We start from the raw sequence: 19,695 nt of genomic DNA, 5'->3' as shown, positions 1-19,695 counted from the left end.
TTCAAAGAAATTAAGTAAATTTAGCATTAGAGAATAATAAGCTAAAATCAAATCTTAGATATCAAGAGTTTCAGATTACTTTCACACAATTTATCAGAGGGGAGGCTACAGACTTTCTTAAAGTCTTTCAGTATTTCAAAGTTTATTTTTAGAAAAATTGTGGCTAATCATCATCATTGAAGATAGAATTGATAAAAGTGGCTTATGGTAATGCACAAGAAATATGGATAATTATTTATTTATATGGCTTCAAAGATGATCTGGTACAATTTTGGAACATATATAAATGAAGACACTGAAGTCCAGAAAGGCCAGGACTAACTAAAACAGTTTGGAACAATGAACATTCATTATTTCACAGTGTCAGTGGGCTGGGAATAGGGGCACAATTTTATGGTGTACCACTGGCTCAAGGTCCTCGTGAGGTTTCACTCAAGCTTAACTAACTATAAGCCAGGGCTTCAATCTCATTTGAAGGCTCAGAGGAATAGATACAGGTGGAGGAAAGAAAAGAAATCCATTTCCAAATTCATACATGTAGTTGTTAACTAGCCTTCATTCTTCACCACGTAGACCTCTCCCCATGCTACCCCACAAATTAGCAACTGGGTTCCCCAGAGAAAGCCCTCCAACAGGGAGCAAAGGGGTTCCCAAGATGGGAGTCACAGTCTTCATAACCTCAAGTGTAATGACATTCCTCCATATTTTCTGTATTCTCTTCATTAAAAGCAAGTCCCTGGGTTCACACTCAAAGGCAGGGAATTACACAAAGGCACAAAGAGGCAGAAGTGAGGGCCACAGGGTACCATCTTAGAGGCCATCACCCATAACCATGATCAGACTCATGTCTCATTTCAAAACTGGTGCTTTTTCCACTCCCTTCTACTGAATTGTAATGGATAATTTCCTGGCCTTACAGATTTGTAAACATTATACAGGGCATTTTTTAGAAGACTGTAGGATTTTTATCTATTTGGGTAGGTTTGATTTGAATACCTCTGGTAGATAAGATAGAGAAGTATACACATAGTGTTATGTGGCATATACTGGAGCTTAAATGTCTAAACAGCTGCCTGGTTAACTAGATGAGGCAACTCATTTTGTTTTCTAAGCCTAGTTCCCTTACCACAAAAAAAAAAAAAAGGTAAAGAAATTGAATCCTAGTATGTTTTCAATTCTGCTACAGCTTTAAAACAAACACCCTTATATCTGATCATCTTCAGGATTAAACCTAGACATAAATGAATTCAGTAACTCTTTCCTTGGTTTGACATAAAGCCAAAAAAAGTTCTGTACCAAAATATTTCTTTCTCTGGCTTGAATTCCTACATTAGATGAAATTTTCTGTTATTAAAAGCCTCTGCTAAAATGCAAATGTGGTATCTGGAATAACAAATTAAACTATCATCCTAAATTAATATTTAACTGAATTTGTTTCTCTTGTTAACTAACATATCAGCTGGTAAGGATCCAGGAAACAGGGCAAAGAAACAAGTGTTAATGAGAATGGATTTTTCTGAAAGGGTTTCAAGGTTTGGAAGGACAGACTCAGATGGAGCTCAGTACTAGGTTGTGAGGGGGTGGTCAGAATCCTCAACAGTAAAATACAAGGGCACATGAAAGGATTAAAACAAATGTAGAGAAAATAAAACCACTTATGTAGACAGACTTTTTTTTTTAAACCAAGGGTGCTTTCCCACTGAGCTATTGAGCAATGTCCCCAATCCTTTTCATTTTTATTTTGAGATGGATCTGGCTAAGTTGCTGAGGCTGGCCTCAAACTTGCAATCCTCCTGCCTCAGCTTCTCAAGTTACTGGTATGTAGACAGACTTGCAAAAAGACACACATCATCACCTTAGGTCCTCTAAGTCTTTATTTTATATACATGTCCATAGTCATGACTTCTCATTACCAAGAATGTTCCTTTCTTTCTGTCTTATGGCCTCCTCTTGGTTGTTGTCTTTACCTCTCCAGCCAAAGGCATCATTTCATTCCCCCTGCTGCTTACTCTCAATTTATATAATCCCTCCTGGCTGTACTTTCCTCCTTCATTTTAGATCTTAAGATCGATTCACGAAATTATTCCTTGCCTTTCCTTACATTTCCCTCAAATTCCTACCTCTTTGCCATCACACTTACCTAAAGAAAAATAATTTTTTTAAAAAATCTGAATGAACCCAACTGTCTTTCCATCTTGTCCATGCCTATACCTGGGTTTCTAAATAAGCTAGACAAACAACTGGATGTCCTGGCTTTACTATAAATTCATATCCACTAAAATGAACCCCCAGTGCTGCCAATCAAGCCAGCTCAGTGTGTCCCTGGACACTCCAGAACCCCTGCTAGGCTGAGACGCTTCCATTAGGCAAGTCTCTGCCTAGGACTCACCCACCATTCACAACTTCTTTCCACCTTCAATTTTCAGTCTGGATATCACAATCTGAGAGGGTTTCCCTGACCTTTTCTATCTATTGCCTCCATCTCTTCATTCACTTCAATCTCTCCCAGCAGCTATTCCCCTCATTGTTCTTAATCACAATTAGTATTGTATTACTTAACTTGCTATTTACTCAATGTTTGTCTTCCAGACTAGACTGTGAGTTCCACGGAGATCTGGACTCATTAACCATTGGCAGCCTGCATAGTGGCTAGGACATAGCAGGTGTTCAGTAAAAATCTGTGGAACAAATGAATGAGCAAATTTTCTCACGAGTGGTCCTATGTACACATCTTCAAAACTCTTAAAGCTTTTCTTTTTATTTGCTTCTTTATCCAGTCATAATTCTTTTAAACAGAGATTTCTAATGGAAACGCTGGCACAGACTTTGCTTCAGCAGCATAAATGGCATCAGTAGCTGACATGACCCCTGCTGTTGCCATTGGCGACGATTAAATTAGCTATATAAAACCTGACACAAGAGCTGCAACATCCATTCAGTAAAATAACCATTCAGTCTCTCAGCAAACATAATACTGACCTGTGACTGTGCTTTTAGTACATGAGCAAGTGCTGAGCATTGTCTTGCCCAAGACAAGGCATTAACACAGCTCCTGACTCCTGTTTCCATTGTTACTTAAAAGGGTTGCCTAATTAATTGATTTTATTGACTCTCCACCAAGGCACATTTGTTCCTTGGTAAACTAGTGAAAAAACTAAGGAGCTGAAGAGCTACTTTCATACAATACAAGAAAGGAGTTGTAGAGGTCCTGTTTGATGCTACATATTATTGTAAATAAAAGTGTAGTTGACATGGTTATTGACTACTTAATGCCAAGTGTTAGACATGAGCACATTTGTGATCTCTGTGCTCAGAGAAAGACATTTTACCTGAACCAGCAGAATATCCTTACTCCTTATATCTGGCTATATTCTCACTCTCTCCTACCACAGTGACAGGATGTACTTAGTAAATGCAAAGAGCCAGTATAATAAGTGCACTTCAGAATGTAGATCAGTCAGCAGAATACAGCAACTAGGACTGGCATAATCCTCCACAATGACCATGATTCCTTACCTCATCTGAAGAGCACAAAAGCCCTTTCGCATGCATTATTATACTTATTTTTGGCAAACAAGGAAATCTGCATCTCAGGGATATGAGGACTATCAGACCATTCAGGCTGCTACACAAAATACCTTAGACCGCATGACTTGCAAACAACAGAATCTTATTTCACACCTTTCTGGGATTTGGGAAGTACAAGAACAAGATGCCAGTGGTCTGCATGTCTAGTGAGGACCTGCTTCCTGGTTCACAGATAGGCATCTTCTTGCAGAGTTCTCACATGGCATAAGGGGAAAGGGCTCTTTCTAGGGCTCCCCCTACCCTAACCCTAACCCTATTGTGAGAGCTCTACCCTCATGACCTATTTACCTTCCAAATTTCTTATCTTTAAATAACATGATTTTAGGGACTGTTTCAAAATATAAATTTAGGGGATTCACAAGGCATGCAGATCATAGCAGTGTCCCACTTGACTTTACAGAGGTAGGAACCCCAAGTCAAAATCCTCTGAGTTCAAAATCTACAACCCAAAATTCCTAGACCCAAGGCCACCTCTCAGCCAGGTGTAGACTGAGCCAATAAAGACATGTCACTTTCAAAACAACAACAAAATCTCTCATATAGTTAAGTAAGCTAGGCAAGAAAATAAACAACTTAAAAACAATAGACATACAAAAAAATAAAGATAAAGATAAAAAGATAGACATGAGAGGAATTGTTAGGAATTGTGACCAACTTGATGTGGAATAAGTGGGAAGTGGTTTCTGATCCTGTAAATGGATGAACTTCAATATCACTCCCCAGTACAGAAAGAAGGAAGAGAAATATTTAGGCAGGTGGGGGACTAGAGAGGGAAGATAAAGGGACACATTAAGTTTGGAACCACTGATCACAGGATTCCTATGGAAGGAGTACATGCAGACTTAAATACAAAAATCTAGTTCAGAAAAAAAAAAGAAGAAGAAGAAGTCTTCAAGAAGGAAACTCTATCAAGGAATGAAGTGAGACTTGTACTGAAAAGTTTTCCTTGGAGTTTGCAGCTAGGAGATCTCTGGTTACCTTGAAGTAAATAATTTCACAAGCTTACAGTTGCTATCTAGACTGTGGCCATAAAGAAAGTAGGTACCTTAAGAACAAAACACATTTCTCAAAAATTTGGGCTATACAGAGAATATATATTAAATGTGTAATATCTGAAGAGAAATGTAGAATAGTAGGGATTTTTAAAAATCGTATTCCAAAACAACTGAAGACTTCCAGTAAAGCTGTAAAAATAGTACACAGTATTCCCCCTACTCTCCACATAGATTTTCCAAATGTTAACATCTTCTCATATTTGCTTTATTATATGTGTAGTAAGTTTCCTGAACCATTTGAGAGTAACTTGCAGGCATGATACCCCTTCGACACAAAATATTCTAAATATTTCAATATGCGTTTCCTTAAAAAAAACATAAGAAAGAAAAATTCTCTTACTTAACCACATTTATTGAAATCAGGACATTAACAGTGACACTGTATTTATTGCCAAAGCTAAAGACCTCATACAAATTGATCTCAATTGTCTTACTAATAAGCTTTTAAGAAAAAAAAATTAATTCTGATTCAGACTCCCAACTCAGAAATGCATAAAGGTTTTAGTTAAATGTCATGCCTCCTCGTTCTCCTTTAATCTAGAAGTCTCTTCTTTCTCTTTCACAACTTTGATTCTTTTGAAGACTGGAGATCATTTCTTTTTATAAACTTTACCCTACTTTAGATTTATATGAGGTTTTCTCATTATTACATTCAGGTTCTGCATTTTGAGCAGAAAAAAACGCAGCAGTGAGGTGTGTCTTTTTCCCTGGGTCCTAGTAGCAAGCGCAGACACCCATCTGTCCCACCAGTGGCCATGTTAGCTGTGATCATTCAGTTAAGGTGGAATCCGCCCATTTTCCTTTCTGTAATGTTGCTAATTTTCCCTTTTTGTCTTGCAGAAAAAATTCCTTGGGACTACATAAATATACTATTATTCCTAAGAACATTATCCCAGTGATTTTTTCATCCACAGATGATCTTTACCTGAAACAATTATTAAGGTAGCTACCAAATTCTGATTTTTCTAATTTAATTTCGCCTTCTACTTGTTGATCTAAGAAAGGGCTTTTTCTTCTCAATTTATTTATTTATTTCATGCATCTACTTAGACCAGTTTGAACTCATGAATTCCTATTCTATTCTACAGGTCACTCTCATAATTTGATTTTCCAATTGACCCAGTCTTGGCCAGTGAGAGCCATGAGAAATAAATGTTTTATAAGAAATTCAGTAGGAAAGAATTGATGAAAGAGATGAGAAAGAATACCACTCAAGAACAGAGATACTTAAGAGTGTGTCTTTGTCCATGTTGTGCTGCTATAACAGAGTCCCACCAACGGGGTAAGTTTTAAAGAATAGATATTTATTTGGGTCACAATGCTGGAGACTGGGAAGTTCAAAGTCAAAGGACTGCATTTGGCCAAGATTTTCTTTCTGTGTGATAACATGGCAAAAGACATTATGAGAACAAGAGAGAAGGCGGGGTAAAGTTACTTTTAGAACAAGCCCAGGCTTTCCAAAACTCCCTCACTCCCCAAACAGGAATAGTAACCCATTCCTGATGATGGGACACAACCTAACTACTTCTGAAAGGCCTCTTCTCCCAATGCTGCTTCAGTTGGGATTGACTTTCCAATACATGAACTTGTGGGGGCACACTCAACCATAACAGAGCAAAAGGGAATGGTGGGCAGAGCACAGGTAGAAGAACACTTTCAGGCAGGGGAAGAGAACTCTCAACCATTGAACTAAAGCAAAAGAAGGGAAATGGTTGGGGCAAGACAGCACTTGGGAGGTCAAGAAGCATGTAATGGCCTCTGTATTCTTTGGAGGGTGGGAGATGAAATGGTTTGCTAGAATGAAGAAGTTGTGGGAAGCCAGGAATCCAAACAAGAGCAGTGACAGGTGGTGTGGAACAGCAGCTGGCTGCTGGTGACAAATAAGGGAATCGCTGCTCCTTGTAGGGGTGTCTTTCCTGTCCCCGGCCTGTACAGTTAGCTGGATCTATTAGATCTGTTTCCTGCACCTCAGACTCTCACCCTGATATTGTTCAATAGCGAGTCATAACAATTACACTGAAATACTGTTGAAATGGTTTAGGTGAGTGGAATAGAAATATGGAAAAGGTAGGAGATTAATTTTTTAAATAGTGCAATTATGGCAACATCATGCAAGCTGCTTGAGTTAGTAAGGAAATAAAAACAAACAAACAAACAAAAAGAAGCTGATAACAAAGAAAAATTGAAGGGTCAATGCCCTGAAATTTCAATGAGGTTTGAGAAGAGACGGAAGTGGGATGAGCTCCGTGGTGAAAGAGGAGGTTCAAAGAAGGGGACACAGGAGTGAAGATGAAGGTGTAGCATTTCTTGACAATGACAATGTCTTCTCAATCAGTATATGGGCATCAAGTCTCTCACCTTTGGTCCATAAGAGGAGAATGAGACACCATGCTGACCCAGAGCTATCAATCCAGAACACAGCCAACTTCCAGAAGAGAGAGCAAAAACTGCCTAAAGCATCAGTGACAATAGATAAAAATGCATGCACCAAATACTAAAAGCACAGATTCTTGTAGATGTGTTAGGTATGAGAGGCTGAGCGCGCCAGACACCTACACACTGCACTTGGAAATGCAATTCTATTTCTCCCTTCCCTTCTCCACTCTACAGGAAGATGAAGCCCTGGCCTTACCTCTGAGAAGATCTTCAGGAGAACAGTAGAACCCAACATGGATGCTAAGAACTAGTTCCTCTCCTTCTACCTGACCTGCCTTCTAAAGAGAGCAATGGTTCCCCAGAGGCTATTGTATCCACTCAACACATTGCCCCACTTCCCCTCTCCGTCTCCAATTCCCACATAGGAAAAAGAGAGGAAAATATTGCAAAGCAGATGTAAGAACACAAAAAAGTACCTCAACGTGGTGTGAGCTGGTGGGAAGGCAATGATAACTTATTGTGCAGGAATGCCGGAAATCTCACTAAAGCAAGAATATTGTAACCTGTCTCCATTCTGTTGGTCCTAAGCTATCTAGAAATGGTTGAACTGTGCTGAGTTTATACAGAACAGCAAATCTTACAAACATGTACTATATCTCAAAAGATTCAATAGTAAGGAGTAAAACAGAAAATATGCTTTAAAGGAGATAAAATTCAGTTATTTGTAACAGTCACTTCTGGGAAACACTGTGAATCTCCATGAGACCAAGTACACAGATCCACAGAGAGATGGGGTTCAAGATAATATTTATTGGACATTTTCCATCATATGGGCACTGAGCTAGGTTCTAATAGTTTCATTTCTTGTCATTCTTGCAATAGCACCATGAGACTGGTACTATAGTTTTCCCAGTTTAAGGGCTGAAAAACTGAAGCTTTACAGGGATTAATTTACTAGAAAATAGCACTTAGGATTCCATCCCAAGCTCCCTAATTCTAGAAGTCATTTCCTTAATAACTATATAACTGACAAGCTTCCTGTCTTTTAGTATCCGTCACTGGTAACTTCCAAGATAAATAAGAAATGTACATTTTCTCTATTAAAGTGTTTTCACCCCAAATGTGTTGGTATATACAGACTCACTGTAAATATTTTACTGAGGAATAACTGTATATGCAGAATGATCCCCCCAAAAATAAGAATCTAATAAATTTTAAGTTGTAAACATTTTATTTTACAATTCTTCAAGAAATCTATATAATGTTGGACAATATAATCACTGATGATATAAAAGAAGTATTAGATCAATAGGCCTTTTTCCTCGACAGGAAAAGATTAAGGTCTTCGTGTATACATTCAATTTTTTATCTAAGCCAAATATGCGAATCAAAAAATGATACAGGAAGGATCTCCACAAGCTCTTTTGGTAAACAGCCTACCCAGGCATTTATAAAAAATGGAATGGAATGAAAAGCATAATTCACCATAATTTAGTTTTTATATTTTGACATATAATTAAAAGATAAGAAACCATGAATTATTTGATTCAAAGAGACAGCTACTGCTCACTTTTAATGCCATCTTCATGTGCTATTTACCAGACTAGCACAGACATCTTTTTCTCCTTCACAACACTAGAGATCCCTGTAAAATGCAAAGCCACAAGAACTCTGTGCAGGAACCAGGTATCATTCAGTATCATTCCCCAAAGTTCTTCTAGTTCGTCCCATTTTTATATTGCAACATTTCTAAAAACCTAGTCTTGGCTTTTGCAACTATCAGTCTAAATTTGCCAGACTGTAGCATAGAGTTGTTTTCAGCTATGGAGAAGCATCAGTGAAGCAAGAAAACTCATTTCGCGTGTGTGCCAAGTGTCACAGAGTACCAGATGGGTTACTGGATTATTAGGAGAACGAGAAAAGAGAATGGGTGTCACACTACCAGATCCAAAAGCCCTTTTGATAGGATAAAAAAGCTCAGCTACAACAAAGATGCTAGAAACAGTCCTCAACTCAGGAATGCCAGTAATTCACAACCAAATCAACTGAGGAGGCCTGCTTAAGTAAACCAAAAAGAAAAAACAAATAGGTGATTGCTTTGGTCAAAATTGGTTGTTTTGGTATCAAATTAATACCAAAGTATCAGTGTTGCCCAGGATTTTTCATTTGATTTGCATTTATAAAGCATCTCAGAGGCATGGGGGAGGGGTACATGTGTGTATGCAATTCATATTTTAATAGATGATCATGATACTATTTAAGGCTAATTTTCTAAGCCTCAGATTTAATCTTAGCATTTTTAAGGAAATCATAATGACCGATGAAATCTCAAGACCATAAAGCTATTTGCTGGTTTGTGGATAGGAGACTGTCTTAGAGCAACACCTAGTGGTTCCTTTGATTTTTCAGATAAACATTCCAAGATCAGGAAAGAGCAGTTAAAAAAAAAAATGCTCATTTTCAAGAAATTTAAATGTCAATATTAAGGATAATGAATGATTTTTGCTTTCTCATGTTTGTTTTATGTTCAATTTAGCTTCTCTTTGCTTCAAGTTTCACCCCTAACTTCTGTTAATCTGGCAATTCTGTTACAGTGTTAAAAAGAATCCATTTCATTGCAATAGCCAGAAAAGGTGTGGCTATTCTGCACAAAGAACATTACTCTATAACCAAAAATGACTCCATTAAAAAAGTCATTGGTAAAGAGAAGCTAACTATACATTTTAAATAACATACATAATTGCTACAGAGAGGTGTGATAAAATACTTTTAAATCAACAAATATCACAACATTAATTTGAGTCAAAATGTTGCTCTATGAAAGAGAATCTTCAAAAATTATCAGGCTTGGATTATGTACATTGCCGGAGGATTTAGATATAAGCGTCACAATTCTGTGAAAATCTATTACTCCTTTGAATTTGGTGGCGAGTTTAAAATTCTTTTTTTGTCAGGTGTTATATTGAAATCCCTTCACCTCTTCCAATAACATAATCATAAGTGGGGAAATTCTACTCTCGTCATTTACAGTGTCTGCAGAGGTCTGCGAGATCACAATCTTCAAATGATTCAAGAAATGTTGACATTTATACCATTCCCCGGTCATGTTATAATCATTGTCACCAGCGTGAATTTGTGAGGTTTTTATTTTATGTTCTTGTCAAAATCTCTGTCGCAAAAATGAGGCTGAAAAAGTTTAATGCTTTATATGCTCGCTGAGAGATGATAATAATCCCAGCTTCTCTGACCTCCTCAGTGTTTCAAAATTTAGTGGCTGGTTGGTTCTCTGCACTCCTTTTGCAGCCTCAGCAGCCTGCAAAGAAGCCAGATCATCAACCAATCAAAAGGCAGAGTATAAAAAAATGGTTCAAAGCATTCCCTTCTGCCAGCCACCAGGTTTAAGTGACATGCCTGATACATCCACAGGCAGAGGGTTGTTGGACACATATTTCAACATTTCCTAATGACACTTTACATATAATAGAAAGCAAACAACAGCAACTCTGTGAAAAATAATGAAATATATAAAGGTATTGATATTCAAATCAGCAGATAATAAGACAAGAGGTTTCTGCATCTCAACAACAAAACGATTTGATTTTAAAAAAATAGATGAATGATCTGAATGGACATTGCTCAAGAGAGCATACACACATGATCAAAAAGCATCTGGAGGAAAAATTCTCAACACTACTGAGTCATCAGGGAGATGTAAATCAAATAATAATGAAAAATTATCTTCTCCCATTTAGAATTGCTATTATCAAAAAATAATAACAACAAATGCTGGTGATGGAACAGAGAAAGGAGAACACATATACTTTTGGTGGGAAGGTATATTAATATGGCCATTATAGAAACAATATGAAGTTTCCAAAAAGAACTAAAAATATAGATACCACGTAATCCAGAATCCCACTCCTGGGTAGATTTCCAAAGGAAACAAAATCAGTATGTCAAAGAGATCTGGGCATACTTATTTTTACAGCAGCTCTATTCATCATAACCAAGAAATAGAAAGGAATCAATACATCCATCAACAGATGAATAAAGAAAATGTCATGTTATCTGATCATTATACATTGTATTCATATGTTAAAATCTCACATTGTTGTCTCAACTCCCAGGTGAAAATAGATAAGTGTACTCTGTTAATCTATCAAAAAGTCAATTAATTCAGCAATTTCAGGAAACATAACAAAAAAATCCAGTTTTTCTACAAATTCTTTCATTCAGTAGATAAATCATTATTTTAGCAACATATAGAAAAAATTGATTTTTTTTCACTTTTGGTTACAGTACAGTCATTCATCCTGCATCTATTTCTCTTTCACTCTCTGTCTAAAGTATATTTGCTCTTCTACCAATATATATTCAAATATAATTAGTGTAACTCTAGTATGAAAGTACTTTGATTATAATACAAATTTACATGGCTAAACCAAGTTAAGTTTCCAGCCTACCTGCCATGGCCTAGAAATAGTATATTTTAGCCTAGCTTTTTATTTTCTGCATACCTTAGCATATGATGAGAAAGTTTTCAAAATAAAGTATAAATACAAAAGCAATGTCAATTTCCTTATTTTACACAAACTACTTAAAATAAACATCAATACTTGGTTATACTATAGGATGAGGCTCTAAATTAGTCCTTATACTCTGGAACAATTTGTATATATGGAGAGAAAGAAGCCTGTTTAAAAGCTCCAAATGAGTTTACCATTCTGCATTTGGAGAAGCCCTAGTAAAATAGCCAAAAGAAACACCAAATGGTCCTAAAAAGCATCTATTGAATTCATACTCTCCAGGCAATGCTTTCTAAAATGTAGAATTTCATCAGTTCTGAATTGAAAAGATTGATCTGCTTGTCATGTTGAATAGACTCTAAAAGTAGTTTAAGCAACAATTGACCCTGAGCACAGTACTAGCAGATTCTTCTGGGCATCGAGCTGAAGACAGCTCCAGATTTCTAAGATAACTGAAATTGTCTCTGTTGTGAAAAACAGTGAAGCAGCTTACAACAGACTGAAATGCTCAAGAGGATTTTCATAATTACGGCTAAAAGAAATGAGATTTACTGGAAGCAGGAGCTATAACAGTATGGCTGTATCTTTCCTCATATTTTCTATGCTAAACAAAAAAATTTTCATCTACTTTTCATAATTCCATTTGCACTTTTTTCTCTGAATATCTGTCCCTAAATTTAAGCTACATTATGAAAGGCCTCTGTGAAACTTATTAGTGATTAGTCTATTGGCACTATTAATTTTTGTCAGATATGTCAAGACGCACCTATCTGAAAACAAAAATAGGTATGTGCTAAAATCTACATGCTTTAACCACTGTTGAAATGCGGGACTGCGATAGATTCTCAGGTTTAACACTAATGAGAATGCAAACGTGCATTCTCTAAAAGAAGGATACGGCCACATGAGCCGTTCAAGAGACACGTGTTGAATACCAAGCACACCATCACTATAGGAAGATGCTGCGCTGAGAATATAAACCACACACCGCTGCCTCCTTTTGTCTTCATTTGGCCTATGACCAGTTTCCTCATTAAGTTCTCTGAGCTCCTTATGAAGACATTGACTTTGCCTCCACTTGAGCTACTTGAGTAAATGAAGGGAAAGAAGGAACCATGAGGCACTTCCGCGACTGCTCCCATGACTCACCTGGTTGACACATAGCACCATCTGGACCACCATTGATCTTGATCTACCTTCCCTGGAAGGGAACAAGCAGGGTTCAGGTCATCCTTGTGGGATTCCATTTTATGTTGTAGGTTCCAGCCGGTTGGTGATCTTCCTTTTCTAACTGCTTACTCTGTGGATCTAAGCTCCCATGTAAAAGACAACAGCCCACAGCCAAAATAAAAACAAATGCATTTCATAAGAGTGTGTATACATATATTCAATAACATATATGTTGTATATATTCTACTTCTGCAATTAAGCCATGATTGACAAAGAATTTGGTTGGTGAGAGAGTACTGGAAAAGTCTTGCCTTGCCCAGAGGATAAATATTTGTTGCTGAATACTTTCATTATATTGAACTTTTGAAATGATTCTGTGTTCAGGATGAATAAGAAAGTTTTTAAGGTCTTCAAAACTGACTTTTACCACATTAACTGAAATCCCAGAAGGGTATTAGAGCCATGATCCAAGAACCAGAGCAGCAAGATGTATGATTTTTAAAAGAAAAAGAGACTTTGGAGAATACCTAAGTAAAAAACATCATAGCTATGAGACAGTGAGTGGTGGGGAGTGAATGGTGGATCCACCTTGGAGGCAGTAGAGATGGTTAGGCAAAGAGTCCAGTCGTGGAAGGCTTATTGTGCTTTATGGAACAATTAGGTTATAAAAATTAGAAGATGAGACAAATGTTGACATCTAGTAAAGAGTTACAGAAAACATACCAGAGAGAAATCAATACTTTCGGCACACAGCTTTGAATGTGAATCATTGTTATTTTTCTTTCAAGCATAGCAGATTTGTTCATTTTTACAAGTATCAGGTAGGAACACGGACGTGATTTCTACCAAAAGGTGATTATTCCAGTATGTTCCAGTGATGTTTCTGATCTTACCAGCAGCAGCTTAAGTTCGTTCTATACCTGTCCTCGTAACAGGAGTTTGTAATTTGACAATGACGCTTCTGGCATTCTCTTTTTAAATCTCAGTTACAATCATTCTTCCTTGTTTTGGAACTTATTTTCAAAAAATAAATTTGCCAACTTTTAATTTTACACAGGATAAACAGAAAAACAATTTTTTCCATGCTCCAGCTCATATACATTCTGTGTAAACAATACATTTGAGAATTTCAATATTCTGATTGAACTGTGCCACAAACTAAATGGAGTTGGGGCATTATTTCAGAGGGGATGCCCTCCTCCTCAAATTTAATTTTCCCTTTTATGTTTGGGCACATCTTCTGGCATCAGAGATATAATTCATTTTAGAATGCATCAGTTCATAGACAGGCAGCTAGCTGTCTTTTCAAAGATCTTTCCATTGCATTCCTTATTAGATATTAAACTATCACAATCTGTTCTGGTCATTCCACTTCAAAATAAGTACTGCAATCCATAGTGCTGCTATTATCTTAATTAAAACAAAAATATGAGGAATTTATTTTTTCTAATGAGGTAATGATCAATCAAGCTTATCTCCTTTTTGACCAATTTATTAGAATTTTATACAAATATAGTTACAGTGAAACTGAATTTATTTTAAATTCCATTCTCTCCATTAGTCAATTTTATTGTAACTATATCTTTCTGACTTTTCTGTACTTCTTTATACCCTTTCTGGAGACATAGATTATCCTAATTCAAGCAAGACCATTGTTCAGACTTGTATTACTTGGTGCAGCCTCTGTGTTATTAAATCACAGCATTTTTTTTTCTAACATAGTATTTATGCTGCGAAAGTTCAGATTGTTCTTTGTACGAAAACGAAATTATTCTTCAATGTCAGCCAACAACAAAAGTAAAAATGAAAAAAAAAATCTATGAAAAGGAGAAAGAAGAGTATTGATATTGTTAAAGATAAAAAGGAAATGTGAGTCATTATCTAGTCATTTGAAGTGAGCTCATTGGTATCCAAATATCATAAAACTATGAAATAAAGAAATAATTAGTCTCCAACATTCTCATGTTTCTTACCACCTACTTTATTTTTAATAATAGGAAAAACATCTAATCCTTTAAAACTCTAAGTTAAAAATTCAACTTTTCATGTTTTAGTACTTATATTGCCTAAGGGTGGAAAAATATGGATCTTCTATTATTTAAAAAATGGACTCTTTTTTGTGAGGATGGGGAGAGCTAAATCTTGCTTCCTAGACATGTGTATATAAATTCTTTCCTAGAAGTGAAAGAGATGGATTTCTGGAAATTTCCCAAGCCTGCTCCATGGAAATGATACAAATGTATCCTTCCCTTCAATATGATAGACAGCACTCTAACTGATTTGGGGTATCACAGCCTTAGAGTTTTTGTAGACCTTTCTGTTAAGATACTAAAAGTACTCTTAAATTAATTAGCATAACTATAAGAAATAAAACCATACAGCATTTAATAATAATATCCTGCACATGAGGCACTGTGGAGACTATAATAAAATAAAAGACATTATACTTGTTTTTCTTTTAACAAGTTCATGCTAAATTCCAGGGAAAAGGACACACACAGTTTTCAACTTTGTCTCTAGTAGTAACTGGGAGCTGTAATTGTTGGAAGAATGAACAAAAAGATAATTACATAAAAGGGTTGAATAGGATATGGAAAATAAGTAGTGAAGAAATTCAACAACTGGAGACAACAAATTGGTTTTAGATAATTAAGAAAGTCTAATTAGCAATGAAGCTTGAACTGAATCTATATGTATGGTAAAACTGAGACTAGTACAGAGAAATAAGGAAGTTGATGTTTTTCTTTTAGAAAGATAGAAACACATAGGGAAAGGCATGATGGCAGTGAGCTCCGAAATTCCAGTGGTATAAAACCATAAAATTTGTTTCCTGCTCATGTAATAGTTCAATGCAGATATTCCTAGTAGGTATATTGGTATATTTCCTCCACATGGTGACTCAGGTATCTAATGTCATTCCACTGTCCCTCAAAGCCTCAGTCTTCTCATCCAGCCACAGGGGGGAAGAAAGAGAGAGAGAAAAAGGGAGAGAGAGAGACTGAAGAAGATACATCCACTTCTCAAGCACCTTGGCCTGGAACAGACATCATTTCTGCTCACACTTCATTAATTAGCACTATACACCTGGCCTCACCTGCATGTAAACAGAAATTAGAGAATGCAGCCCCCAGCTAAGTTATTATTTCTCAGTGACAACTCTAGGCTATGAAGGAACAACATGCATTTTGATGAGCTGTTCTTCATCTGTGCCATACCAAGTCAGCCAAGAAAGTAAAGATGAAATGTTCATCCATACAAATAAACCCAAATAGAGAAATTTAAGATAAATTCCTAAGTATGAACTAAAGTTTGGTGCACAATTATAACGGAGGTAAGAGTGGAAAGAAGGCGAATGAAAGGGAAGCTAAAGACAATGTTGACCATTCAAGTGCATGTCATAGTGCCCAGGAAAATTAGGAAATAATTTTAGAGAGAAGATGAGTTCAGGAACAGGCTCAAATGCCCCATGGGAGTATCTACATGTAGCTCTGTAGCTCATGGTCACACAGGACAAGATGAGGATAAGAAAGGATCAGGAGAAAAGGCCTCATTTCCTGATTTTCACCACTGTGCAATTTTTCATGGACTACTATAGTATCTACAAGAGGCAAATGAACTATTCCGTGACATGGCAAATCCATTCTTTTTGCCCGTCTACACAATCGATACCAATCGCCACAGCCAAATTGATCTGGCTGCAACTCAAATCAATTCTTAGAAGGCTGAAAGGAATGGATTGGCCGTGCCATAGGCCAGCCATTTCACATCCGTAGACATGCCCTATTCTGCCTCAAAAGTTATTAGGCCAGAGGAAGGAAAAAACCAAGGTCACCACCCCCATTCTTTTTTTTCAGTCTCTCATATCATATCTGTATTTTGTTAGTTTCCACATCTGCTTAAGCAATTTTGATGTGAAAATTAAGAATCAAATTATTTCGATTTTTAATAAGTCTGACCAATAAAACTTGAGCATCTGCTATATGCTCTATCTTGGGTAAGAAAAGTTTATTACCTGGAAGAAACTCTGATAGGCATAGAAGCACATCAACACAATTGCTCTGCAGCTCTCCTGAAATCCCTCTCAGTCCTTTTAGAAGAAAGCAATGCATTGAGTGTGTCCTTTATGCTAAATCCTGCTCTAGTGTAGTTATGCCCTTTGCATCTCAGATTAGTCTGGTATTAGTTGCAGAGCTCCCTTTTAAAAGAACTTAATTATTTACCCAAAGTGATACACCTAATAAGTGACAGTTATGGCAATTAAGCATTAGTGTGACCCAAAGCAAGATCTAATTGGGACCATTAAATCAGCCATGTAGAGTCAATTCCTGAAGCCAGATAACCAAAAGCCTCACACGAGAGCTCTGTACCCCTTTATTTCTGACATAGAGAATCAATTCAAGAGTTAAGAACAACAAACATCCTCCCCGGACAAGTTAACATATTGAAGTGGAATTGAATGATTATTTTGAACTCAGAGTATAGTGAAGGGCAATTAAGTAAAATCCAGTTTACACCTGGTTTGTCCATTCTGTCTTGAATTTTCCAAACGTAGTAAGGTATTCTTCATGAGGCAGACAAACATACAGCCATCTGCTGAAGAAAGCGACTCTGCTGGCGGTCCTTGTCAGCTGGCAGCCCACAGGGCATCTCTCTGTCTCCTGGGTGGACAAGCTGAATTCAGAAAGCACAACGGAGCCCAGCAGGTTGTGTCCCAGATGTCTGGACACAACATTTAGTATCTCCAAGATTACCACGAGTAGGTGTGCTATGTTCATAAAACCCAATTACTTGAGGCAAGTTTGGCCAGCCAGTTGGGAATCTGATTGCTCTTCCAAATTGGTTAGATAAAGGGTTCCAAACCAAAGTCAGTGTAGACAGAAATTAAGGGGATTTAAAGAGAGAGGAGGTGTGACTCAGTGCCAATGGTCAACAAAGTTTATTTTTGTGTTTGTTGTTTTCTTTTTTTTTTTAATCTAGTGTCATGGCAAAGCCAGGGAGGATTTAAAAATCTGGCCATGGAGCAAAAACATTATTTTACCTTGCAAGCTGAAATATCCACAGGCTATGAAAGATCAAGGAAAATAAAAAGAATATTGTTATTGCAAGAGTATCACAGAGAAGCACCATTTTGAAATCACCCCTGAAACAAATAATAGAATTAGCTTAATCGGTGTCTCTAGCAGTGTCTTTGCTGTGCTCCCTCCTCACACACGCTCCAGGTCAAGTAGCAGATCATTTCTTTCCTAAAACCTAGAATGTGTGCCCTTTCTTTGTAATACATTTCCTAACACCATAAAATAAACTGCACTATGGAGTGTTTTAATTTCCTATCGTCTTTGGAAAATCATGCTAATAAGACATTTAGTGAAAAGAGTAGTTGCCCAGTAAGTGGCAATAATCTTTTATGAGTGCCGCTGTGAACACTATGAACAAATATGTTGACCTTGAAAGTTCCAGTCTTCCCATGAGTGCAAGAACAATGACACAAATATTCATTTAGATGAATGCTTACCAAGCTTGGCCTTATCATTTTGAGCTACCCACATTTCAATTTTCCTAGTTATGCTCAGAAACTATGGTTTGTGATGGAAAGCAAGAGAAGGATACTGTTGCCATGGTAGCAAAAACATTTTTTTTTCCTCCCTCAAAAATAGTATGTCAGAGACCAGTGGAAAAAAAAATAATGCTAACTGCACTTGCAGAGAAAATTAAATTTAAATACAAGTTCTTGCAATTTTATCAAGTGTTGTTTATATATACATATATATATATATATATATATATATATATATATATATATATATATATATATTTTCCCATCTTAATGTGCAAGGATGTCTTACAATGAGCTTACTCGTTAAAGTACAAGTTACTTTTCTCTGTTTTGAGCAGGTTGTCCAACATACAGAATACATCTTTTAAAATTCATGAATGAAAAAGTGAAAATTCACAATAGTATAAAACCGCATTTGAACTGTTTTAAAAATGCTGCCTTAACTTCACAGCTAATTTTAAAACGACAAACAAGCAACTATAACAATAACAACAACAACAAAAAAAAACAATGACTGTTATCCTTTTGAATTGCTTTGCCCGTCATTCAACTGGGACATTACCCTTTTCAGAACTAGCTGAATAACTCAAACTAATGTACCAACCTGTGCTGCTCACATTCTCTAATGCATTCCATTTCGGTGATATTACTTTTGCAGCTACAACATTGGCTTCTTGCAAAATAAAAATCCCTAAAATTTTCCTGCATGCAATGAGCTATTGACATTTTCTAATAAGAGAACGCAGCACTCATGCTGCTGTCTTAATTCTGTGTATTACTTTCCCGCCAAATTCAGTGGTGTCCCGATGTCACAGACAAGCAATCCGTTAGAATTACAGTCACCTCTGCAGCTGTTGTTATAGCTCCTACTCCTGCATTTCCAATCCTCAGCATATTTTCTCTTTTATGTACTAAGATGAATGTCAGTGTCAGGTCTTCAGAGGAGCGGGGGATCTTTTTACTGCATATTCGAAACATGTTCTTACCTCTTGTTTCTATTCCATGACAGAAATTCTAATTCAGAAAATGTTCATTTTTCACACAAATGCCCTTGAGAAAAATCAGCCCAACAGTGTTCTAATGTAATGATCGCTTGTTAATTATCATATGTAAATGTATTTAAGATATCCCTGGTCACATTGTTTACTCCTCCTACTGTGTTCATTTTACCAATGTATTTGAGATTTATTTAGAAACGAAGCAATTCCCAGTCCTTATTCTGAAGCCAGTTTATTCTCTGAGACATATCTCCCAAATAAACATCTTCTACTGAACAAAGAATGAACAAACTGGTTACTGTATTACAGGGACCAATTACATGACTCTTTCCTGGGAGACATAAAAAGCACAGTCATTATAGCTGAGTTTGGCTGTGGGGAAGACTTTCTGTCTGGTCGATGTTCTTCTTCAGAACCAACACAGTGCA

This window comes from Callospermophilus lateralis, chromosome 6 (assembly GCF_048772815.1).
Source record: "Callospermophilus lateralis isolate mCalLat2 chromosome 6, mCalLat2.hap1, whole genome shotgun sequence".
Classification (NCBI taxonomy): domain Eukaryota; kingdom Metazoa; phylum Chordata; class Mammalia; order Rodentia; family Sciuridae; genus Callospermophilus; species Callospermophilus lateralis.
The sequence above is the reverse complement of the archived record's forward strand: the minus strand, read 5'-3'. Positions refer to the sequence as shown.